Source organism: Carassius carassius, chromosome 49 (genome assembly GCF_963082965.1).
Source record: "Carassius carassius chromosome 49, fCarCar2.1, whole genome shotgun sequence".
Classification (NCBI taxonomy): domain Eukaryota; kingdom Metazoa; phylum Chordata; class Actinopteri; order Cypriniformes; family Cyprinidae; genus Carassius; species Carassius carassius.
Genome location: NC_081803.1, coordinates 6,599,293 through 6,625,944, shown reverse-complemented (window position 1 = coordinate 6,625,944; position 26,652 = coordinate 6,599,293). Strand labels below are relative to the sequence as shown.

At 36.5% G+C, this 26,652-nt stretch overlaps 3 long non-coding RNA genes across 3 annotated transcripts; all 3 read left to right on the top strand.

Annotated features, from left to right (window-relative positions):
- Positions 1 to 10,812: 10,812 nt before the first annotated feature.
- On the top strand, positions 10,813 to 14,018 carry LOC132132422 (uncharacterized). The gene is made up of 4 exons (XR_009429037.1): positions 10,813 to 10,895; positions 11,564 to 11,725; positions 11,888 to 11,973; positions 13,856 to 14,018. It is a non-coding gene; the product is annotated as an uncharacterized LOC132132422 (long non-coding RNA).
- A 9,742-nt stretch (positions 14,019 to 23,760) lies between these two features.
- Positions 23,761 to 24,878, top strand: LOC132132762 (uncharacterized). Its single transcript, XR_009429079.1, has 3 exons — positions 23,761 to 23,870; positions 24,292 to 24,375; positions 24,535 to 24,878. It is a non-coding gene; the product is annotated as an uncharacterized LOC132132762 (long non-coding RNA).
- A 40-nt stretch (positions 24,879 to 24,918) lies between these two features.
- On the top strand, positions 24,919 to 26,454 carry LOC132132279 (uncharacterized). The gene is made up of 2 exons (XR_009429022.1): positions 24,919 to 25,201; positions 26,131 to 26,454. It is a non-coding gene; the product is annotated as an uncharacterized LOC132132279 (long non-coding RNA).
- Positions 26,455 to 26,652: the final 198 nt, after the last annotated feature.

The window sequence follows — 26,652 nt, the reverse complement described above, 5'->3', positions numbered from 1 at the left end:
AGGATGCTAGTATTTATGTATGTAAGAATCTCTTTACTAACTTGCTGCATGATGTTGTTGTAATTGATCTAAACCCAAATACTGGGTGGTCATTTAAAATATATACTTACAAAGTCAAAGACGTTCTCAAGATGTGGCTCTTAAAAGAGCCGTTGTGGTGTATGTAGCTGCTGTAGACAAACAAAAAAAAGAGAAAATGAAGAATGCATTTAAATGAGATGTCTGTACACATTAAAATGTTTTCACTTCATCAGTGATTATTGATTAATTAGGATGTTATGATGAATCTGGAAAATCAGATGCAGGATGCTAGTTTTGTTTCCATTTCATTCACACATGCATTTAATATATATATTTTTTATTCCTTTATTTATGTATTCCTTTAATGTCTTCATTAAGACATTACTAACATGCTGCATGATGTTGTTGTAATTGATCTAAACCCAAATAATGGGTGGTCATTTAAAATATTAACTTACAAAGTCAAAGACGTTCTCAAGATGTGGCTCTTAAAAGAGCCGTTGTGGTGTATGTAGCTGCTGTAGACAAACAAAAAAAGAGAGAAAAAGAAGAACGCATACGAGTGAGATATGTCTTTACACATTAAAAATTTTTCACTTTCATCAGTGATTATTGATTAAACATGTTGTGATAAATCTGGCAAATAAGAAATGACATTGACTCCACTTACAACAATAAGACGGCAATCGACACTGAAAAAGAGAGAGAAGATAATATCACTGGAGGTTACTCTATTAAATCCCAAAGTTTATAAAGTCTCTGATGGATATGTATAATATTATTTGTTAAAGCATGATAAGAAGAAGAATGCAGAGCGATGTTTCTGATGAGACCTTACAGCCCACTAACAAATAAGCCACGGTAAAAATGCATTTTCATTCTTGAGAATCACCGATTTCTACACTGTAAAAAAAATTCTGTCGTTTTTACAAAACAAATTTGGCAGCTGGGTTGCCAGAATAATTTTGTAAAAATTACAGGTCACTGTAAAAAAATCCTGTAAAATGTACAGGGATTTACTGTAAGAAATACAGACTTTAAGTTTGTTTATACAAAAAAATCCTGTTGTTTTTACAAAAATAATTTGGCAGCTGTGGTTGCCAGAATAAATTTGTAAAAATGACAGTCATTGTAAACAACTTTGTTTTAAACTGCATTTTAGTACAAAACTGCATAAAAACATCCATTTTCTGCATTGTCTTGTCTTCTTTATTAATATTAAAGCAGCACAACATACACATTTGTAATATGTACAGCTTAATTATCTCATTGGAACTGATAGAGGAAAGATGGAGGTAAAGAGATGGAAGGAAACAAAGACGAGAAAAAGAGTACAAATGAAAAATAGAGAAGGAGAGGGCAAGAAAGAATATTTGTTAAACAATGAATCTCTGCAAACTGACTTGCAGGACAATATCACTCTGCAAACTGACTTGCAGGACAATAACACTCTGCAAACTGACTTGCAGGACAATATCACTCTGCAAACTGACTTGCAGGACAATATCACTCTGCAAACTGACTTGCAGGACAATATCACTCTGCGAACTGACTTGCAGGACAATATCACTCTGCGAACTGACTTGCAGGACAATATCACTCTGCGAACTGACTTGCAGGACAATATCACTCTGCGAACTGACTTGCAGGACAATATCACTCTGCGAACTGACTTGCAGGACAATATCACTCTGCGAACTGACTTGCAGGACAATATCACTCTGCGAACTGACTTGCAGGACAATATCACTCTGCGAACTGACTTGCAGGACAATAACACTCTGCGAACAGACTTGCAGGACAATATCACTCTGCGAACTGACTTGCAGGACAATATCACTCTGCGAACTGACTTGCAGGACAATATCACTCTGCGAACTGACTTGCAGGACAATATCACTCTGCGAACTGACTTGCAGGACAATATCACTCTGCGAACTGACTTGCAGGACAATATCACTCTGCGAACTGACTTGCAGGACAATATCACTCTGCGAACTGACTTGCAGGACAATATCACTCTGCGAACTGACTTGCAGGACAATATCACTCTGCGAACTGACTTGCAGGACAATATCACTCTGCGAACAGACTTGCAGGACAATATCACTCTGCGAACAGACTTGCAGGACAATATCACTCTGCGAACTGACTTGCAGGACAATATCACTCTGCGAACTGACTTGCAGGACAATATCACTCTGCGAACTGACTTGCAGGACAATATCACTCTGCGAACTGACTTGCAGGACAATATCACTCTGCGAACTGACTTGCAGGACAATATCACTCTGCGAACAGACTTGCAGGACAATATCACTCTGCGAACTGACTTGCAGGACAATATCACTCTGCGAACTGACTTGCAGGACAATATCACTCTGCGAACTGACTTGCAGGACAATATCACTCTGCGAACTGACTTGCAGGACAATATCACTCTGCGAACTGACTTGCAGGACAATATCACTCTGCGAACAGACTTGCAGGACAATATCACTCTGCGAACAGACTTGCAGGACAATATCACTCTGCGAACTGACTTGCAGGACAATATCACTCTGCGAACTGACTTGCAGGACAATATCACTCTGCGAACTGACTTGCAGGACAATATCACTCTGCGAACTTACTTGCAGGACAATATCACTCTGCGAACTGACTTGCAGGACAATATCACTCTGCGAACTGACTTGCAGGACAATATCACTCTGCGAACTGACTTGCAGGACAATATCACTCTGCGAACAGACTTGCAGGACAATATCACTCTGCGAACTGACTTGCAGGACAATATCACTCTGCGAACTGACTTGCAGGACAATATCACTCTGCGAACAGACTTGCAGGACAATATCACTCTGCAAACTGACTTGCAGGACAATATCACTCTGCGAACTGACGTACAGGACAATATCACTCTGCGAACTGACGTACAGGACAATATCACAAAATATAAGAGCAATAAAACTAAGTTGCATACAAACTCACCTGAAAAAGTTATCTTCAGAACAGAGCATAGAAGCTGAAACTAACCTTATTCAGAGTAATGTCCAAACAAATGTCCATAGTTTCAGACATCGCACCACTCATGATCTGAAAGGTTCACATTGAGTGAAGTTTGTGTCTTCTCCACAATGGTGCCCTTCTCTGGGTTGATCTTGAAGAACTGAGCATAGAAGCTAAAACAAAATTCAGGGTAAAGTCCAAACAAACGTCCATAGAGTTTCAGACATCGCGCCACTCATGATCTGAAAGTTCCTGAATTAAAGTAAGGACTCTTGGGTTCACATTGAGGCGTGAAGTTTGTGTCTTCTCCACTTTGGTGCCCTTCTCTGGGTTGATGGAGAAAAAACACCTTGAGAAAGAAGAAAAACAGGCAACTTATTAATTATAAAATAGTTTTATTAACAGAAAAAAATAACTTAAATTTCTTTATTCAAGATATTTTAGGTATTAAAGGGTTAGTTCATCCAAAAATGCTGTCATTGATTACTCGCCCTTCATGTCGTTCCAAACCCACAAGACTTTAGTTCTTTCTTAAGTCTTCTTAAGATCTTAAAATAAGATTTTTTTAATGCAATCTGAGATATCTGTCCCTACATTGACTGCTACGCAACTGAAACTTTGCTTCAAAAAGTTGAAAGAGATTGAAAAACTAATCTGAATTGAACGGTTTATTCCAAAAAATTGCAGACACAATCGTTTATATGATGAACAAAGTTAATTTAGTCTTATTCACAAATAAACATTCATCAGCTTACACATCAGTTGTGGTAAATAGAAGCTCAAGCATGTTCACTTGACATGTGAGAACCAGGCAGCCTGTTTGAGCTTTCTCAAGAACCAATGAGGTTTGTTCCTGTGCGTCAAGCAGGCCTGGTTGAGTTTGTTTGTGTTTGCTGACCAATGTTTATGTAAGGGATAATGTATAGAGAGGCGGTCGTTATAGCAAATAACAACCCCGAAGCGGAGGGGTCTTGAATCAGCCTGAAGGGCTTGTTATTCACTATAACGACCGCCTCTCTATACATTATCCCGCTTATTACATGGCTATACAAAATAAATAAATAATTTGCCACAAATTATTGATTTAAAAAGGAGTTTATTGATTTAAAAACGATTGTATTGCTTCCGCCAAAGAAAATAGTCCGTTCCGAGTCCATAGCAACGCGCTGTTTTTCATGGCAACGGTCTGTTTTGCTTTGCAGCGGTCTGTTATGTAAGGAATAATTGACGACAGGCCGTTGAATTATTAGAAAAATAATGCACACACGAGGTGGTAATGCGGTCACGACGCGAAGTATAACAGTAATCGATTGTCGAGTTCACGCGCGTGATCATAGGTAACTAAACCTATGCGCGTGAACTCAACAATCGATTACTATGGACTTCGACCGAAAACAGGATGTAAATACAGGTATGTGCGCTGGCTGAAATAACATTTTTATTAATGTGTTCACTCTGAAGGAATCACTCACATGGCTGGTGCACTTGTAATGACACATCAAGGATGTTAAGAGGCTAAAAGCAGGTTTAAAACTTGCCCCATTGAAGTCAACAGGGTGCAAATTGTAAAAAGAGGATAACATGGTGTAGCCAACACAGATTTGTCGTTGTTCTCTGTACTGACAGCACTCTAAATTTACAAAAAAAATGAGCTTAATGTTAAAATTGACCGGAGTTCTCCTTTAATACACCCTAGGTTCATTTTGCGCCAGAGTTGTCCTTTAATTTTATGAAGCGACGAGAATACTTTTTGTAGGCAAACAAACAAAAATAACAATTTTATTCAATTTTTTTCTAGCCTGTGTCAGACTCTTGCACTGTTGACGTAACATAAACAGTGCAACGTTTCCAAGTCCTCCAATAAGGAACGAATCGCACGCATGCATCGTGGTGCTCACCTGAATAGCGTCGGCATTCTGGAAGCGTTGCACTGTTTATGTTACGTCAACAGCGTAAGAGTCTGAGTACCTTAATTTAAGTTCAATAAAGTGAAATTGTTGCATAAAGCCTATTCAAAAAGACATACCTCTGCAGAAACTCCAGGGTTGATGCCAGCTCTGATGGGTAATGGATGTTGAAGATATAATAGCTCCCAAACATCATGCACAGGGCGGAAATGAAGGAGGAGATGTTGTCCAGTATTATGTTTTGATCCACACACAGCATGAACCGTTTCGCTGAAAAACAGGATCGACCTTAAAAGTAAGAAAAAAAAAAATATTCAAAGATACTACAACATTACAGTAACAAAACTAAAAACTTCATTAAAAGGAACACTCCACCGTTTTTTCATATTAAACTATGTTATTCCCTCAACTAAGACGAGTTGATACATGCCTCCCTCGTCTCAGTGCGTGCACTCAATCGCTCTAGTGCGCGGCGACACTTTGATAGCACTTAGCTTAGCCCAGTTCATTCATAAGGTTCCAAACATATATGAAGTTAGAAGCGACCAAACAACTCCACATTTTCCCCATTTAACTACAGTTACACGAGTAGTTACACGACCAAGTATGGTAACAAAATAAAACGTGGCGCTTTTCTTGACTTGACGGGTAAAAAGGATAACTATAATCTATGGCGGAATAGCACTTGGGACTCGGGAGCACTTCGATATTACTGTGCCGAGTCGAAGTGCTCCCGAGTCCCAAGTGCTATTCCGCCATACATTATAGTTATCCTTTTTACCCGCTAAGAAAAGCGCCACGTTTTATTTTGTCACCATACTTGGTCGTGTAACTACTCGTGTAACTGTATTTAAATACACGGGAAAAAATTATTCATTGAATTTACTAAAAAAAAAATGTATCGTGATTGGTTGCACACAATTGATTTTAGTACATTTAAACAAATGCATTAGGTTGAACTAGTTCAACTTAACGCATTTGTTTAAATGTAGATAAAATGAATTGAGTGCAACCGCTTACGATAATTTTTTTAGTAAAATCAGCAATCATTTTTTTCAGTGTAGGGAAAACGTGGAGGTGTTTTGTCGGTTCTAACTTAATCTGTTTGGTCCCTAATGAATGAACTGGGCTAAGCTAAGTGCTATCAAATTGTCACCACGCGCCAGAGCGATTGAGTGCACGCACTGAGATGAGAGAGGCATGCATCAACTCGTCTTAAGCAAATAACAGTTTAAAGGGTTAGTTCACCCAAAAATTCTGTCAGTAATTATTCTCCCTCATGTTGTTCCAACCGCGCAAGACCTTCGTTCATCTTCGGAACACAAATTAAGATATTTTTGATGAAATCTGAGAGCTGTCTCACTCCTCCATAGGCTTCTAAGACATTATAACGTGCTGGCCCAGAAAAGTTAGTAAAGACATCGTTAATATAGTCTAAGTGACTCCAGTGGCTCAATCTTAAGTTTATCAAGTGACGAGAATATTTTTTGTGCGCAAAAACAAAAAAATAACGACTTTATTCCAGTATTCATTTCCTTCTCTCTGGGCCTCGAGTTAGTTTACGTAGTGTTTTTGCGCAGCGCGTCTGTGTTACACATCACCACGTAGGCTCACTATTGGCCGACGCTGGTCATGTGTAACACGCCTGGTGATATGTAACACAGACGCACTGCGCAAAAACACTATCTGAATCCTTTACACAATCGCAGACTTTACTGACAATATCATCTGTAAGACGCATGTCATTTTTTAAAAGTGACTGCAGTTTACTTAAAGTGTATTCTCTTCCTAACTCGTGTACATTTTGCATCCCTTCAACAATCGTTTGTATTGATGAAACTGGAAGGAGGAGCTGCCCCTTGCAATTTTAGGTACAGTAAACATACATTCCTAAGAAAGGACTCCCTAAAATTCTGTGGCAATTCAATGTTGTCATCTGTTTCATCATTAAAGACCTGGGAAGCATCTTCACATGCAATGGCAGTAGATGACTGAGAAATAGTTTCCCTGTAAATGTCACTTATGCTATCAACAGAACATGATCTATGCTTCCTGGACATATGAGCAGTAAATGATGATTTCACAATGAATGTGTTTTTACATCCTGTTACTGGACATGCCACAGGTCGCCCCTCCACTATATGCTCTTTTAAGTGGCACGTAAGTTCTTTAACTGTGTGAAATTGTTGATCACACAGTGAAATGGCACACTTAAAATCTGCAACAAATGCCCCAGCAGTAACAGAGGTTTCAGACTCATTGTGAGCCCGATAAAAATGAGCTTTAAAAGCTGCATAAGTACAAAATGTCCGTTTGCAGTCAGCGTCAGCACATTTGAAGAGACAACGGGGCTCGTTCTTATGAACTCTACAATGCAGCACATAACCCCTCAATGTCTCTAGTGTTTTGCTGCAATAACGACAGTTAATCATTTTTTTAACAAACTAATAAAAATGGTTATTTTTAATCCTAATGTTACTTACTCAGCATGAAAGAAACTAAAACCCTGATTAAACCCCAAATCATCAGCATCATTGAATAAATAACCTCAGTCACAAACATATACTTGTATAGTTGCTGTTTTTTTTTTTATAAAAAAAACGAACTGTTTGTTCACTTACCAGTGCAAGAGATCGCAATTTTACATGTAAACTCCACTAGCTCACTGGAAGAATTGGCGGGCACTCCCACTCATGAAGTTCGTCAAAATGGCTGATCCTGTGATAATCAGAAATCTGCTTTGCTGCAGAAATGACAGTAAACATTAGTCGACTTGAAGCAAACTAACAAAATCGCTCTTTTTTTAAACTAGTTAACATTACTCAGCATGAAAGAAAAAAAAACTGAAAAAGTTTTGAAAAAAAGTTGAAAAAACCCCACAGCTTAACGTTAACAGCCTAATTAACCAAAGTTCGTCTGCATCATTATGATGGCATAGCCTCAGTCAAAACATACACTTGTACAGTTACTGTTTTTTTAAATAAAACAAACTGTTTGTTCACTTACCAGTGCAAGAGATCGGACAATGCACAAATCCACTAACAGTTAACGTTAGCTGAGCTCACTGGCAGAAATGGCGGGCGCCACAATGACTTGTGAAGTTCGTCAAAATGGCTGATCCCGTGATAATCAGCAATCTGCTTTGTTGCAGAAACGACAGGAAACGCTCTTTTTTATCTCAGTTAACGTTACTCCGCATGAAAGATAAAAACTGACAGAGTTGAGCTGATAATAAAACCCAGTCTAACGTTACAGCCTTTATCAACCAATCGTCCGCATCATTATGATGGAAAAATAGCCTCAGTCAAAACATATAACTTGCTTGTACAGCTACTGTTATTTTTAATAAAACGAACTGTTTGTTCACTTACCAGTGCTAGATATCGCAATTTTACATGTCATGCACAAATCACAAATGGCGGGCGCTCTCACTTGTGAAGTTCATCAAAATGGCTGATCCCGTGATAATCAGCAATCTGCTTTGCTGCAGAAACAGGAAACGTTAACGTTAGTCGTTCGAGCAAACTAACAAAATCGCTCTTTTTTATCTCAGTTAACGTTACGCAGCATGAAAGAAAAATACTGACAGAGTTGAGCTGATAATAAAACCCACATTAACAGCTTCGTCAGCATCATTATTATGATGGGAAAATAGATATCAACATATACTTGTAGGCTACAGTTCACGTTACTGTTTTTGAAGAAAACGAACTGTTTGTTCACTTACTGCAAGAGCTCGCAATATTACATGATGTCACGCAAAAACTCCACTAGCTCACTGGCAGAATTGGCGCGCGCTCACACTTATGAAGTTCGTCAAAACGGCTGATCACGTGATATTCAGAAACCTGCTTTGCTGCAGAAACTACAGTTGGTCGTTTTTGAGCAAACTAACAAAATCGCTTTTTTTTATCCTAGTTAACGTTTCTCAGCATGAAAGAAACAAACTGAAAGAGTTGTGCGTTGAACATGAAACCCAGTCCACGCAAAACAGCCTCAGTCATAACATATAATTGTCTTACAAGTAATGTATTTCAAGTTTGTAGAAAACAAACCGTTCACTTACCAGATTTGATATGTCATGCAAAACTCCACGCACTTGCTGGCAGAATTGGTGTGCGCACACTCTCGTCGTGAAGTTCATCAAAACAGCTGATCCGTGATCCCGCGATAATCTGAAATCTACTGCTCGACATTCAAACGCAGATGTTCATGTAACGTTACATGGGAATGTAAATTTTACATCGACAAAATATAAATATGAATAAATTACATTATTCTGTAAATGAAAAAAAGAAAGAAATTATTTTATTTGATCATTTACAATTTAATTAATTGTTCAAAATAACAAGTGAATGGTTTGGCTATTGTATAATGTGCCCTTAACTGTTGACAGATAGCCTACAATGTGCAATTCCTACCAGTTTATATTTAGCTAGTCATTTTACAGTGCTGTTGGACCTAAAAGACCCATTGCCTGTTTTTAAATATGAATTTTAAAATTCATATTAACACAGTTATGCTGTACTTGAACATATTTTGTCTGTAAAATATATCATGTATAAAATGTACAGGTTCTTGTTGATAGGCTATTGAGAATATGTATGTCCAAAAAATATTTTAACACTGTCATGTTGTAATTTTAACTGCATTGTTGCTTTCTGCATAGTTTTTTTTTCTGCTTAAATTGCATAAGTCTGTAAATCTGTACATTCTACAAATTAATATGATTATTTAAACACATTCTTGTAAAATCAACAGTTTTGTTTGGTTCAGTATTTTACAACAGCATTTGTACTATTTTCAAAATAGTACTGTAAATTTAACAAAATTTCATTGTTTTTCTATTTACAAAATTTTGATGTCACGATTTTACAGAATTACACAGTTAATTTCACAGACATTTTTTACAGTGTATAAATGTGTCAAGGCTTATGAGTTCTCTCTCTTTCTCTCTCTCGCTTTCGCCCTCGCTCTAAGTGCACGCGCCAGCGTGTTAGAGAGAGGGTTTACGCGCTCGCAGTTAAACCTGACAACGCACTACTTTCCATACAATTGTGAATAATGAAGATATTATTAAGAATAATTGTATGATTGGTCTCTTAAAGTAACGTTAACATGACATAACTCTAAAATGAAAGAGCGTCTCTCAAACGGAGCGGATTGGCTCTATCAGCAATGACGTCACACGGATGTAACGGCATTTCGGTGTTTAACGGCGCTGATGAGCGGACTGTAACGATATATTAAACGACGGAAAATCATCTTTGTGAAATGTGATACATTTAACGGAAAAGAAAAATTTCTATTAAGTCCAATTTTTATTACAATTTAACTGGTTTCATGAGTGAAAACCCCTGCTATTTATTTTAGTAGTATAACCCTCAGAAAAACGAACTGTTCCCTCAGACAGATTGTTATTATAATTAAAATGTATTACTTTCTTTTTTCATAGTTTTAAATGTCCTTTACTTTTGTTGTCGGTCCATACTTTTAAAAAGTCATTTAACTAAATAGGTTAAGTAAAAAGTAATTTAACTCAGGAAAACGCACTGCTGGGGATGTCACTCAAAGTGGAGTCAGGCTGTGCGCGCGGTGGGCACAGACCCCGGCTTATATAAGCCCGCTGCCCGGTTTCGCGGGCTTGGCAAGTGAGTAAGAATTTAAGTTTTAAGAAAAATATATATACATTTTTTTTTTTTTTTTTTTATGTACAATGATATAATGACACACTGCGTTAACTTTGCATTAAAAATAATAATAATGATAATAGTGTTTTCCTATTATATTCAAAGCAATGGTGTTACCAAAAATATAAGACATATAATTTTTTGTTTTGTTTTAATTCTTTCTTTTCCTCCCAGTCTGAGAGTTCCTCGATGTACGCGCGCGAGTCGCCAATGAGCCAAGGGATGAAGAAGTCGTCAGGGCAAGTTGTGGTGGAGTGATGGTTGAGAGGTAAAGTACGAAAGGTGGAAATGTATAGTTTTATGATAGTATGTTTGCCATTGGTGGGATTGTTGAAAGATTTTTAATAGTTTACTAATTTTAAACAGTTTTACCCGATCATATGTTGAAGCAACGCGTTTTGCAACCAACCGCGGTGCACGTTCAGTTAGCAACAAACATAACATTTGATCCCAAATCAACTCCGATACACGTCACGTTAAATGCATAGCAAAATTTAAAAAATCTAATATTATTTTATGCTCTATAATTGTTAGACATGTAAATGTATGCAATACTATAAATCCATAAAATTCCAAACCCTTGTGACCTAAAGACATGCATGTGCACATTATGCAGAAAGTTTTTCGCTCAGCCTTGTGCAATATAGAGAATAATCATAATAATAATGATATTTATTGCCTTTTGCTATGAAAGGGACATTTTCTTGAACATTTCTTAATGAAGACATTGTAATTTAAAAATAAAAACTAGCATCCTGCATCTTTGATTGCCAGATTCATCATAACACGCATAAATATAAACAAAAAGACTCAAGATATAGCTCTTTAAAAAACCTGTGTGTGTGATAATGTCATATAGTTAATTAAAAATTGCTTTGATTTATAGGGATTTAATTTAGTGACTTTACCATTTGTTTTAATGATGTTTATTTACAGTGCAATCTATTCTGCTTACCCGACTCATGCAGACTTCTGTCCTGATGTTTGGCTGTAGTCCTTCCATCATCCACTCTTCTGCAACCGGTCTATTTATGGAGACCACCATGATCTAATCGATACAGATCTAGTTGTCTCTTCTCCCACAAACTCCTCTTTCAGGTATATATTTTTTGTTGTTGTTTGTTGTTGTTGTTTCAACAACGTTGACTGTATTTTAGTATACCAAAACATCTAGGGGGTGTCGAAAAACTTCCATTAAGTACCATTAGACCACTCAAGAAGAATTACCTCATATAACCAAGATTTAATGTTGTAAAGCAGATTTTGAGCGGATCTCCTTCATTCTGCCGCCAGCTCACCAGAACCTCAGGATGCACCAGCTGTGGATATTACAGGCCAAACTTTGGGTGAGGATCTTTCTCCCACTGTTCACCACCAAACCTCTTCCTATATGTAAACAGTTGTTTAGCACACTGTTGTCTATATTTGAATGGTTAATTTTTAGGCTGCAACCAATTATCTTAATCAAATAATGTTTTAGATTAATTTGATAAAATGTCACATTTTATTTTCTTTATATATTAAAAAGGCAAGTTATTCCACAACATTTCCAGTCTTCAGAGAATGCAAATTGAAGAACAAATATGTTTGGAATGTAGGATATGTGATAGACCATGAAAAAAATAAAACATAAATTATAAAATAAAGTTTGTCCGGAGTTGAAAAGCAGAAGCCAGTTTAACCTAAATAATTATTTTTTTTTAAAAAAGTAAAGAAAACAAAAGGACAAACTTTTACTATTCATAGGTAGGCTATGTTCACACCTTCACTGTTTGGGAGTAACATCCGCATCTACTTACAGATGTGAGTCTCAATGTTCTCTACACACAACTGCTTACAATAGTGTTTCGATTGCTGTCTGTGTGAACAAGTAACTAAAGTCAAGCAGTATTTAAATTGTATTTATTTACAGAGGTATATGAAGTCACACTTGTCTGTTTGTGAAGATGTTGTGCAGCGCAAATCCATGAATGAATGTTCTGAAGTGAGTTAAACTTCAACAGATATCCCCTGCTCAGGGTGTAGGGAGCAATGAACACTTTGTAGGGACCATGTCAATGGGAACACAGGTTATGCACAGAGCTCTCTTCTAACAAGCTGATTATCTGAATCAAAAAGAGAGACTTACAAAAATATGTGGAGCTGGTGGGCACGAGGACTGGAATTGAGAACCGCTGCTCTAATTAAAGCAAAGTAGTATAGTAAAGTATTATCAAAGATGGCGACATCCATACAACTAAGTCTTATCACAGTTGATAAGAAAATGCTTCAGTAAAGAAATATTGTTTGCAGTTTGCTCTGACAGATGCTTTGACAGATGTGTGTGGACCTGAGTCATGTTTCTCCAGAGCACAACTTACATTTGATGGTAGAGTCCTTGTCTCATTTTGGAAATAATTGAAGAGAATAGGAGTGCAATGATTCTGACTAAAATTTACATTGTACTAAAATATTTATTTTAAATGTAGGTTTAATATTCTATGTTATATTTATGAGAGCATTAAATGGGGTATACATGTAATTACTACAGTTACTACTCGTAAAACAATTGCTATGTTAATTTACTATATTCAGAATATACGTGTATATTAACGTGAATAGATGTTCCCCATAACAGTGAACATTTAATGGGTGTTTTGTTTTTAGGATTTTTAATATGTTTTATGCTTTAAAATGGCAAGCAAAGAGTTTTTTGTTTTACAATGTCATGTTTGTATTTTAACCCTTTTTTGGCTAATGTGTAGCACAACTTAAATACATTCACTATATTTGTTTTCTTTGACTTCAGTTTTCACATTGTTTGGAGGACAGAATCGGAAAGGATGTAGGGGCCCACAGTTTGGGCACACATACACAGTTCAGCTTTGGGTTTGTTGCTCTGTGCTGTTTAATGTATGGTAGTCAGAACTTTGTTCAGTTTTATTCATTACTGTCAGCTTTCACAGCAATACTGCTAAATGAGCAATTATCTCTATCAAACATGGACCTTAAAGGGATGGTTCACCCAAAAACATTATTCACATAAATATTTTGAGAATCATGTTCATGAGTCTGATTTCAGTGGCACAGCTGTGTAGTATCTAGTACAGAGGTTGTTGACAGTATTGTGTGCATTGCACATGATGTTCACTGCCCAGTATTGTATTATTGTTTACACAGTAAGTTTTCAGTAACATTATTTCCTTATAAAATGCTCTAACATTTTTTTCCTCTTCTTTTCTCCACCAGACACCCTAGGACAACATCCTTAGCACAGATCTACCTATAGCCCTCCATCATTCCCACATCCATCTTGCAACAGTTTCATTAAGTGCAGTCCATAACCAGTTCACGGTCTACACATTGTCCATTGCAAATGTTATGGATTATTCTAATAGAGATCTTTCTATTATTTTTTTGAGACTGTTATTATGTACTCTGTTATGTTGTGAATAAAGTCAACCCCCCCCCCCCACCTCGATGCTTTCAGCAGTTAATACATTAAAGTGTGTCCTTAATGTTTTATTATTTAAAGATTGTTTTAAAGTTTATTACAGGCTCAGTTTATTTTTTTTCACTAGAAAATAAAGTGTTGTACTACCTGTCATAATCAAGTATGAGACTTTTGTCAGTATCATTAATTCTGAGGCAATATGAATCAAATTAACATTTGTATAGGGTTTTCATCCGAAGGCTTCTTCCTCATTCAGTTAAACATCAAGGGTTTTCTTTGCCTTTGTCACCTTTAACTTTCTCATTGGAAATTGTGAGCATCATTATTTGGAAGAAAATAAGAATATGAAAATGGCTTTGGATTTCAATGTATTGCATGGAATCAAAGAACTACACAAACCTTTGACCTTCATACAGACATGGTATAAATTAAAGTGTTACTCAAATTATCAAGCTTGTAATGTTAAAAATACACTTGACTGCTGTCTAGAAATTCTAAACAGCAGTCAAGTGTGGTAGGCTACAAGGTTTAATTTGTGCTTTCTACAAGATGACAGATAAGTAATATTAACCAATGATATCGCAAGTAAAATTACAGTTAGCTTGAAACGAGTCACATAAGAAACTGGGCTGACATTTTTTGCATGTATTTTTGTCTACGGATGGATCAAGCAAACAAAGGTTGTGCATGATCGGCTGCAAAAGATAGTTCGTGTGTATGTGTGTTTATAGTTATGGTTGTATTTGTATTTGATTATAAATACATGTGTCTAGTTGGACGCGAGCGGCGCGATGCAACGCAATAAGATAATCACTGATATCGCCTACACACAAGCGGGCGAATTGACAAATCCCCATCAGGAAAATGATTCCTCGTTATATTTCTGGCATAGCTCTTTGCAACAACGGTCGCGTCTGTGTGACATGGTAGTGCTTCAAAAACTAGCTTTCCTCATTTATCTGCTTGCTCCGATCGGCGCTGCGTGGCAGCACGTAATTTCAAATGTTGAAGATTCATCGTATAGACGTCGTATAGACGTAAAGAAGACGGCTCATTAACAGCTAAAAACATTCGATCGAATGTGATGTTCACCAGATGCTACGATCTTTCAAATACGTCTCCGCGACGTACCTGTGCTATCAGGATTTATATACACACATATAATGTGTGTGTGTGTGTGTGTGTGAGAGAGAGAGAACGATCAAATAGGAAAAATTACGCATGTAAATTCAAAGTGAGAATTAGAATAGACCCTATACTTAAAATCACTCTTTTTTTCCTTCTTGGACAACCAACCAATCACAGTCTTCAAAAGATTGTGTCATACATAGCAACGGGGTCAACCCCGCCTCCTCACTAAGATGAAAGTTTTTGTCTTTTCCTTACTCAGAGTTGCTCTCAGATCAGTCCCGAATCGCTCTTAAGCTAAGACTCCTACGTAAAAGTTTTTAAGCTAAATTAAGAGTTTTCTGAGAGGATTCTTAGAATCTTTATGAATATGGGCCCAGGTGTGTAAACTATTTTATTTTATGGTTTATTCAGTGTTTTTTTTCTGTCTGTTTTGCAGTTTCTTCATGTCACACAAATCTCCTGCTCCTACAACATTCAGTGTCCAGCAGCTCTCTCTCTCTCTCTCTCTCTCTCTCTCTGATTTTCCTTCCCTATTTTTCTGAACTGTAATTCATAATTCAGTCACACATGTTTCTTTCTTTCTCTTGTTGATCATGGCATCAGTTCTGTCAGAAAGCTGCTAGTATTAACAGGGAACTTGAACTCGAAGCTCAAGCTGAACTTGAAGAAGTTGTCAGGGAAGCTGAAGTCCTTCACAGGTTCAACACTTAACAGGTAATGTTGAAGACATTTAGTTAAGTGTTGAAGTGAAGATAATGGGTAGACACTAGGGGTGTAACGGTTCACAAAGTTCACGGTTCGGTTCGATACAATACAGTGGTGTCACGGTTCGGTTCGGTACGGTTCGGTACGTTTTACATACAGCAAAAAGAAAAAATTGGCAGATAAATTTCCTTGATTTTTAAAAAATGTTTTATTTATTAAAACTAACAAAGTATGTTTTTTTTTTTTACATTGAACAATGATGGAGCTATTCTTTACCCATCTTCTATTGTGTTTTCTTAGCAGCATACTGTATAAAACAAAAACAGCTCCTTATAAAAAAAAATGAAAATGTTATATTGGTTATGAACAAATACAAAGATGTAACTTTTTATATGGAACTCTATAACTCTTTATATTGAGTGTGTTTTTACTCAATTGGTTCTCTATAGGGCTTATGTATTTTGGAACAAAGCAGGAATTACGGTCTGTCTGAAATGGGCTCGTGAAGGAATATTGTGACGGAGCTCAATTACAATAAGCATGTTCTTAAAACCTAGGCGCTCGCTCACTCAGTATGCGCTGAAGGCTCGTTGCAAAATGGCTAATGCGTTTAACAGACCAGAAATAGAAGATCCTTCAATAACCAACAGGTCTGGTGTTTGGGTCCACTTTGGATTCCCTGTAAGCTATAATGGTGATGATAGAATAAATGGTAAGTAGTAAGGTCTCATATCCGCGGCTATAACGTAAATGTAGCCTACCAATCTCCGTGGTGATGTCTTTTGCCCTGTTTCAATCCGTTGGAAATGTCTGTCTAAATGCTGCGGGGATAGTTTGTTGCGTGTATGTTTCTCCTCTTTTCCGTCTTTTCCCAGATAATGACACACTAAGGTGATGTCGGCGTAAATGAGTTGACATGTTTCAAGTATTCCCGCTGGTGGTTTTTTTTTTTGTATTCCCACTGGTGTACCCTAGATGCGACATATCGTTGTTTTTTTTATCCACCACTCTCTTGCCATCACCATTATAGCTCACAGGGAATCCAAAGTGCACCCAAACACCAGACCTGTTGGTTATTGGAGGATCTTCTATTTCTGGTCCGTTAAACGCATTGGCCATTTTGCAACGAGCCTTCAGCGTGTATTACTGAGTGAGCGAGCGCCTGACTGAGTAGCCTAACATAAACATATAAGTTGGTGTTTTTTTCTTCTTCGGGGGTGTCAGGGGCGTTGCCTGTTACCTGTTGGGTTATTGGGCTACCTTGTTGAACGCATATCATTATATTTCACTTTTTTTTTTTTTTCAAATATAATTAATTAGTGCAACGAACCGTTCGGTCCATAATGCGTACCGCGTACCGAACCAAAAGCCTCGTACCGAACGGTTCAATACGAATACGCGTATCGTTACACCCCTAGTAGACACTCAGTCTAGGTGCTAATTCTGGGTTTATTACCAGGTAAACTATTCTGTTTATTCCTTCCTCTTTCTTGTATGAGTGAGTTTAAAGGTGCGTGTAATTTCGAGTCTGGTTTCTATAAAGAGAGAAATAAATACAAATGAATAAAAGAACATATGCATACACTCATTCCTCCTTAAGCACTAATACACATTATAGAATATAGTCAGAATATGACTATATTTCTCTTAAACTCTAAATGTAAGAAGAGAGAAAGGATTCAAACACTTCTCAGATTTTCTAACATGCATTAAGTTACCAATAACGTAGATAGAACTTACTGTTGTCTATGGTATACTTTAAATCCTCAATAGCAGTCCAGATAATGATATTTAACACCACTTCATATTTTACTCATCCAAAAAGTACTTAACATTCTTAACAACAAGTATTGAATAAATTAAAACATGTCTTAACGCGATGTGACAGATTTGAACCCGACGTACTGAATTAGGTGGACCTAAGCTAGAAAGTAACATACGAACATGGATATAATTAACACAACGGTCGTGTAGTATGGAGCTAGACGAGTCTCAAAAAAGATAAATGCACACACTACATTTACATTTGCACACACAAGATTCATACATGCACACACATGATTCATAAATACACACACAGCATACACAAATGCGCACAAAATTCACAAATGCACACACAAAATGTAAAAAGCACAGAAGATTCACAAATGCATACAAAATTCACAAATGCACACAAAATTCATAAATACACACACAATTCAGAAATGCAAACAACATTTACAAATGCACTCAAGATTTAGAAATGCACAGGACAAGATTCAGAAATGTATTTCTGATGCACACACAAATATACCTTGATTTACAAACTGCTTGCGGTCTGTGAACTTCACTGCATTTGTGTGTGAATTTTGAGACTCCCCTGACTTGGCTCGACACACAAATGCATTTTTTTTTAACGGGGAATGATCAGCAACCAATCAGATATCTCCCCCTTGTTTTAGCCAATCACAAGAACGCACCCCACGAGGGGGATTGTTTACTTCTAAGCCAATCACATGAACGCGTTCACACAGCGCGATATGCCTGTGTCGCGAGTGCGAGCTAGCGCGGTGGAGTTCTGTCTTTCATTTGGTTGAGACCTCAACATGGCTTCTAGCAACGACAGGGGAGCGGTATAACTTAAAGTGTTTAGCTAGTTATCTCCTTGTTGTGATATGTTGTTTAATTGTTAATGTTAACCGGTTTAATTGTGCAACTATCAACATAAGCTAGCAAGCTGGCTAGGGTCAGGCTAGTATCTTTCCATAAAGTTGACATTCTTGTGAATTAAGTGACTGACAGGGTCTGTCGCCCCAATCCAAGGTAGCAGCTCGGGCTTTTGTGCAGTTATTGGCCCCAATTTTGTGTTGTAACGTTAACTTATGTGAAACAGGTGTTTCTAATTCTGACTCCCCACACGTGCACGCGCATGGCGTCATACAATGGCGCCAGTTGCGAAAACAGACAGTCGTAAGTAATGCATTGCAATTTGTGTTTGATGGTGTTGAGGATGAGATGTGTCTCAAGAATGAGTTTATTTATGAATTTGGCAGTTGACAAATGTCAAATAATGTATTTCATGTCAATTATATTGTTATGCTGTATAAAGCACACGTGCATACAACCATGTACATAATATCTGTGTATTTTATTTTACTGTACTGTAATTGGTTCAGTGTACTGCTGTTTTTGTATCTGTGTACTTGAAAGCGCTTTCTGTTACAAGAAATTATTTAATTATCTTTACAAACATATTTGGCAATAAAGGTCTTTCTGCTACCTCTGACTATAGACTGTAGTGTCCTGTTGACCCTTATAAAATATTTAACCATTTAGAATTGTTTTAGGCAAAAGCTGTTTTATTTGCTACTAACACTGATACTGTCCATCACAGAACCATTTACACAACCCCAATTCATGTTATGTTACTCTTCTGTTGGCAGTTATCCAATAAATGTACTTTTAGTACCACCTTTTCATCATATTTTTATTATGATTTCACAGTTCTGTTGTGAATAACATGAGATGGGAAAATCATTAAGTATTTATATTTACAGTTTACACAGTTTTACAATCAAATAGAAATTACAATAAGCAAACATAATATTTTCAAATAAAACTATAAAATAAATAAAAAAGCATCAAGTTTACTAGGTCAGGGGCAAAATAAACTCTGGAGACTAGGGCTGGACGATTATGGCCTAAAATCAAAACCTCGATTAATTGAACATTTTGCCTCGATTACGATTATTGAACGATTATTTGGTTTTGTTTTTTTTTGCCCTCATAGTTCACTGACAAGGTTTGTACTGTAAATATGATTGACTATCAGCAGTTATTTTATCTATGTCCGTAACATTTCTTACTAGGGTTGGGTATCGTTTGAATTTTATCGATTCCGATTCTTATCGATTCCTAGTTTCGATTCCAATGAGATAAAAAAATCCAATATAAAAAAAATTAATTATTTTTACAAAGCATTCTGTTGCAGCTGAATAACATGAGCAAAAATAACTAGATTTACATAAACTAGATTTATATAAATTTCAAATATTAAAATGTTAAAGACAAGTAAAAAGATAGGTCAGTAATAAGAAAGGAACAAACAAATCAGTTAGCAATATCATAAATAAATACAACTAAACTAAATTTCAGGTATACAGAAACTGTAATTAAAACTTTAAAAACACTGCATTGTTTTCTTTTTATAAATAAAAAAAGATGAATCAAGTAAAGTTATTAAATATATTCAGTCAAGATCAGTGAATGATTTTCTTTTGTTCTTTGATTAACATTAATGACAGGCAGCGCGTTTACTAGGCTGTTGTCTCTTTAAGCAAAAATACATGTGTGTTTTCTTTCTCATCTGTTTACGTTCACGTAAGACAAAAACGGCTGCGTTAATGATGATATACTGATGTAGTTTTCTGTATCGTAGTTTCGACTCGGAACAACCTTTTCTACAGTTAAAATACACAGAACAGTCCAAGAATGGACACAAACCGGGAACCCGCAGCGCGACCGCTGCTCTCTGTGCACTCGCTTGTGCTGCTTCATGTGCGCTGCACACAAACATGCTATAATAAGTTTTGAGATTCTAAGCTACTTTAGTGATAAATCACAGGACAGCGCTGACAACTAGTTTCTGTGTTCCTCTGTGCGCGCAATCTTCATAGCTACTGTTTATATGTGTTCGTGCCACAATGCAGCTGCGCGAACATGGCAGCTCGATATAAGAATACACATCTGTTCATCTAATCACTTGAATGTCCAAACCATAAAACAAATACAACTGACAAAGTTTAGTGAAGACGCAAAGCTCACCGCTCAGACCGCTTTGCTTTTATGCCACTGACTGGAGAGCAGAGTCATGTGGCTACACACGCGCTAGTATGCTTTTAAGGGGGAAGTGTTAACAGGATTAAAAAACCGAAATAACCGGCATGGGAAAATTACGTCGGTTAGAGGTTATGAATTTCGGTTTTGATTATTTTTCGATTAATCGTCCAGCCCTACTGGAGACACATCTCATCCTGTAGAATATCTGCAAAAAAGTGTTTAGATTCAATAATAAGCATTTAATGAAGGGAATATGAATTCGCTGAATTCATATGACATTCTATTGATACGCTCGATGTATAAGCACAAGGTCTTCACAGCTTTTCAATGTTACAGTAGGTGGCCATCCTATCTGGGGCTTACCGCCGCGTGTACCGCCACGGCGGTGCCGCGGTGGTAACTGTAATTCAGTCGCGTGTTAAAATCATTTGCGAAACTACCGCCAGGTGGCGCAAAGGGACGGATTGCGAAATGAATGTAACTGTAAAATGAGATAAAAGAAGAAAGTAAAACAACAATAACATTATGATATAACATTGTAACATTTAAAAAAAAACATATATTTTTTTACAATTTGTTAATTTTTAAAATGTAGGATAGTCTTAGGCTACAGTCTACTAAACAAAAATTAAAAGAAGACCTTAACACAAAGGATCATATGCATGCTATTTTTATTAAACAGTAAATAAATATAAGGCCTATATATATATATATATATATATATATATAAGCTAAATGAATTTTTTTTTTTTTTGATTTCGGTTCATTCTTGGTTTAAAAAAATCTTCAGGTTCCATATGCAGAGCGAAATGGGAACGGTCCAGCATTTAGCAATAATTAGTATTAACTCTGTTATTATTCTTGATTTTTCAAACTACCAGCATTTTTGAATTATGCCTTATGTGTGACCAAAAATTAAGTATTATTTGTTTCAGCTGTTTGAGCGTGCTGGTGCCTCGCGCACATATTTACTGGAAACAGCAGTCGTTCACCAGACATTCGGCGTGAGCACTTTGACATTGTTAATTATGATTTTTTTTTTTTGCTCGATACTGAAAAGCACACAGCCTATTTACCTCATGAATAATAGTTAAGCTTCAAATGGGCAACATCACAAATATAGAAACGTTTGATTTCTCCCGATTGAGAAAGCCAAACCTTACCTTATGCTTAGCTTTAAATTATTATTATTTTGTTTTTTTTGTTTTATTACTAAGCCTATATTATTATATACTGCAATATATTTATCCATTAGAATTATATATTTTTAATTATTGTTTTGTTCTGATAAATTTGTTAAATTTAAAGGATTTGTTGTAAAATATTTTCTTATAGCCTATTTTTTTCCTCTCATAAACTCATATTTTTTTTCCTCTGACAAACTTTATTTAATTTTTAGCGTGTTTAAAAAAAAAAAAATAAAGAAAACATTCAGCAAATGAAAATAGGCGATTAATCCGTTAAAATGTGTTAAAAATGTGTTACTCTTGGTTAACAGTAATTATAATTATTTTACTTCAGAACAGAGCCTGGGACTAATCTAGGTTATCCATGGGTTTTTTTTTTTTCATTGCATCTGAAAATGACTTTGTTCATTACATTCACTTCACGCGATCTGGCGCAGATCAGCCTCCCGCAAAACTCAGCTGTGGACGATTTAAAAATGTTTGAAATAAAGCAGTGGTTCTCTACCCGTAGCCCGTGACGAATTCAAATGAGGCCCGAACCACATGCTGAATCATTTTTTTTTTTTTTTAATTTTCTAAAATTTTATTATTTACATCAATTAAAAAAAAAATTATGCTACTAATGAAATATAAGCTATATCCTAATGTTTTTATGTGATTTTTTTTTCTTCATATATTATTTTCAGACATGAGCACTGGCATAAGCATTTAACGAACAAATACAAGCCGCACTTTGGCAGAATTAAATTCAAATAGTCATCAACAGCCATTAGGTAAATTGCCTTTAAGGTAAAATTGCGCATCAGAATGGACACATTTGTTTTTTAAGGGAGAAAAAAAAAGAAATCCAAAAAATGCCAGCAAATGAACATGTACAAAGTGTGAATAGTCGCAGTATCAGCTATTGAAGGAGAAGTACTGGATTTTCGTTTTTTTTTTTTTTTTTTGCTCCGCAACTCACTTGAAGAAGTTCAGATAAATGGAAAACACCATACACTATGTAACAATCCTTATCGTCATTGGAGAGTGTGTGCCTAGGCTCACGAGCAGACGACCGCCCTGCTAACACACGACGTAACAGTTACGTAACGTATTGGTAATTTTTGGTAATTCCATGACTTACCAATTGACAACGTAACTACGACGTCGCATGCATGTAATTGTATTACCATCACATTACCAACTCACAACGTCGTCAGTACGTCCTTCCAACGTAACAAGATAACCAAGAACGTCCCAGATAGGTCCTCTATTCGTAATATATTGGTAACTTCATGACTTACTGGCAACGTAACTACAACGTCGTATGCACGTAATTTTAATTACCATAATTTTTGTACATTCTTTATATGCTCCCTGAGTATAGTGCTATTTATAAAGTGTAATTAAACTTCAGACACACAATTAAACGTTCCTTAAAGATAAAATGTGTTTCTTTTCACCAAGTCATGATATATGGACATGCTTTTAATATATAGTGACGTGGCATACAGTGCGCGCTACCACAACTGACGCACCCACGCGCACAATATTGACAAGAGAGGAAATAAATTTTTCGGAGTTGTGAAACTTTCTATTTCGTAAGGAGTTGTGAACGTGAAATAATGACAGACTGGCTACACCATCTCATCTGCCGCAGATACAGTAACGTTATCAGGAGGACAGCGCGTTTGTTTGAAGTACTTTTCACTTCAACTGTGTCTGACAGGAGAATTGGCTTTTCTGAGGTGAGTCTTACAATTTATAATAAATAAAGAGGTTGATAAAATGTATAAAACAAAAGTCTTGATCTCCGTAAAGACGCTAAAACCCTTTTTTAATATTATTGTTTTTATTAGCCTACTAGCCATTGAGAGTTACCATGGCAACAGCGGACACATCAGCTGCTGGAGAGGAGAGGACTCCTCCGACAGTTTCTCTGTTTCTCGTCAGTTATACCAAAGAAAAGTTCAACAACTGCGACAGATTGGTTAAGTAACATATGTTAATATTATCCACAGTCTACTTTAAGTACATTTGTTAACATTTATACCTCTGTGATTATGGCATCTTAATTATCTGATATGTCTGCTAGCAAATATTATGCTAGCTTAGAACCATAAGTATAACATAATAGATTTGAGCTCTTATTAATGAACGTTTGGGCTTTTAATCACATCTTATTTTAAAGGAGCGGTTTTGATAGCTTTGTAAACGTTTTTGATGATAATTTGTCAAAAGATAAATGGAAGTAAGCTAATTAATTAAAACTAAAAGTCTGCACTGTAGAGTCTATCAGTGACGTCAATCGCGGTCTAAATTTGGCTGACACTATTTCAAACCAGTGTTTCAAACACGTTTTGATTTTTCATTGTAAACAAATATTGATTAAAATTGTACTGTGATTTCAGGAGTGTCTTAAAAACCCTCTAAAAAAGAGGGGAAGTTCCAAGAAAATTTCTAATGGGAGCTGCTGACAGAGATAGAAAACACAGGTGATCCGAGGAAGCTTATTAAATAACTTAATATTTATTTTACACAACATATCATTATGCATCTGTAACATCAAAAAATGTGAATACTGGTATTTTAAGATTTATATGTATGTTTTCCATTTTGCTATTTTTCTTTTCTGCATTTCCCCTATTCTCTAGTTTGTTTATTTCTAATAAGGAGCTGGAGGCTGTGGAGAAGCAGATCCGTGACCTCGTGGAGAAGCAGGCCCAGCTGAGAGAGTGGAGAGCTGTGCTGGAAACATTCAGGGGTTGACGCTCATAAGTCCAGGGTAAGTAAACAGCTAACCCTACTACCACCTCTACTCTGTGTGGTTCTCAGCACAAGCTTGGTGCACCCAGGACGCGATCTTCCCAGATGTCCACAGCGTAAGACATGAGCCAGGACCTGGGCGATGACCTCTCTCCTTCCAACGCCTCCGGTCTTCAGGATCTCCACCTGCAGGAGCTCCACTTCGCGAGACAGAACACGACACTGTTATCATCTGAGAGGGTTAACGACACCACGCTGAAGAGGGACTTCAGGAGCCTGATCGAGACGGTTCGCAGCATGACACCCGCGGCGACGATCATCGTGTCAGGACCACTGCCCACGTATCGACGAGGACACGAAAGGTTCAGTAGACTTGTTGCTTTAAATGAATGGTTGTTGTCATGGTGTAAAGAACAGAAACTGCTATTTGTTAATAACTGGAATCTTTTCTGGGAGCGTCCTAGGCTGTTTCGCGCTGATGGCCTGCACCCCAGCAGAGTCGGAGCGGAGCTGCTCTCTGACAACATCTCCAGGACACTTCGCTCCATGTGACTAGTAAGACAATTCTCAAATAACTATTATGATGAGTTTTGTTCTACACGCTCAAATAGAAGTACTTGTGCTGTCCAATCAATAAAGATTGTGTTTGTTCCAGTGTTAATTTTGACAGGCATTTTTGATTTAGCATTAGTCTAAACTCCACCAAACTACTGTTATAAGCATGAGCCCCGTCAGACTGGTAGTGGCTGAGGTGTTGCAACAATATATAGTGATTTTCTCAATGTTACCCAGAAAACAGGATACAGGTTTAACTCATTCGAAATACTTCAGCTTAATGTTACACTGTCAGACATGCAAAAGAAATCTAATGTATCTCTTGCTCTGGCTACTAGGGGTGTGACGAGACACTTATCCCCCTTTTTTTTAAAGAAATCCTCAATGATTTTTTTTTTTGCATTATTGACACTGTTTTCCTAATGAATGTTGTTCAGTTGCTTTGACGCAATGTATTTTGTGTAAAGCGATATATAAATAAAGGTGACTTTGACTTTGAATTATAAAATAAATATTTCATTTCATTTCGTTCATCTCCTTTTTCGTAGTACATACATTTTCACATCAATTTATTAAAAGTAAAAAAAAAAAAAACATGTTTAGGGCCCTATGAAATGTTTCATTTTTTCCCCAGCATATTATTTTGTATTATTATTGTTAACAAATTCTGTATTTTAGCATGTCTAACTATTTGAATGCATAACACAACTTAATTTATTCATTTTATTTTTTCTTAAAGGTAGCCTTACTGATATAGATATCATACCTCAAAGTGTTGTTACTGACCACTTCCTTGTATCGTGCATGCTGCATATTACTGATATTAACTATATTTCCAAAATGAGCATTATGAATGTAAGAGCCTTACATTACATTTATAACAATCATTGTTAATGTTTGATTTGAATGTTTGAATGTTTGTATTTCAGGGCAGTTTGTAAAGACAGATAATCAAGAGAAGTCAGTTCCAGATCCACCTTCCACACCAGACCTCTCTCTCATGAGGATTGCTGTCTACTAGCATATTGTGTTCTCTTCAGACTTCGGGGGATGCAGATATTACTCAGGGACATGAACACTTGAATATTGCAAGAATAGAGAAAGTAAGAATTACTTAAGATTTTAGAATTTAATGTTAATTGCTTAAACATATATACATATATTTTTTTTTAGATATTTTTTTGTGGCAGTGTGAACTGGCCATAATGCTGTATGATAGGTGTGAGATTCATTAAACTTGATTTGCTATAATACATCTGTTCATAAGCTATTGCATATTATTTTCAATGAATTATTTGTAGTGGTTTGGTTAAGGGTGTGATTAGCTGACGTATTATTTGTGGGAGCTTGTGATTAGTTGATGAATGTGTGCATTGTTAATGCTAATATTTAAAAGCAATGTACTGAGTGCCTACTAAGACTTGCATGTTGGTGCATAATGTTTTGACCCT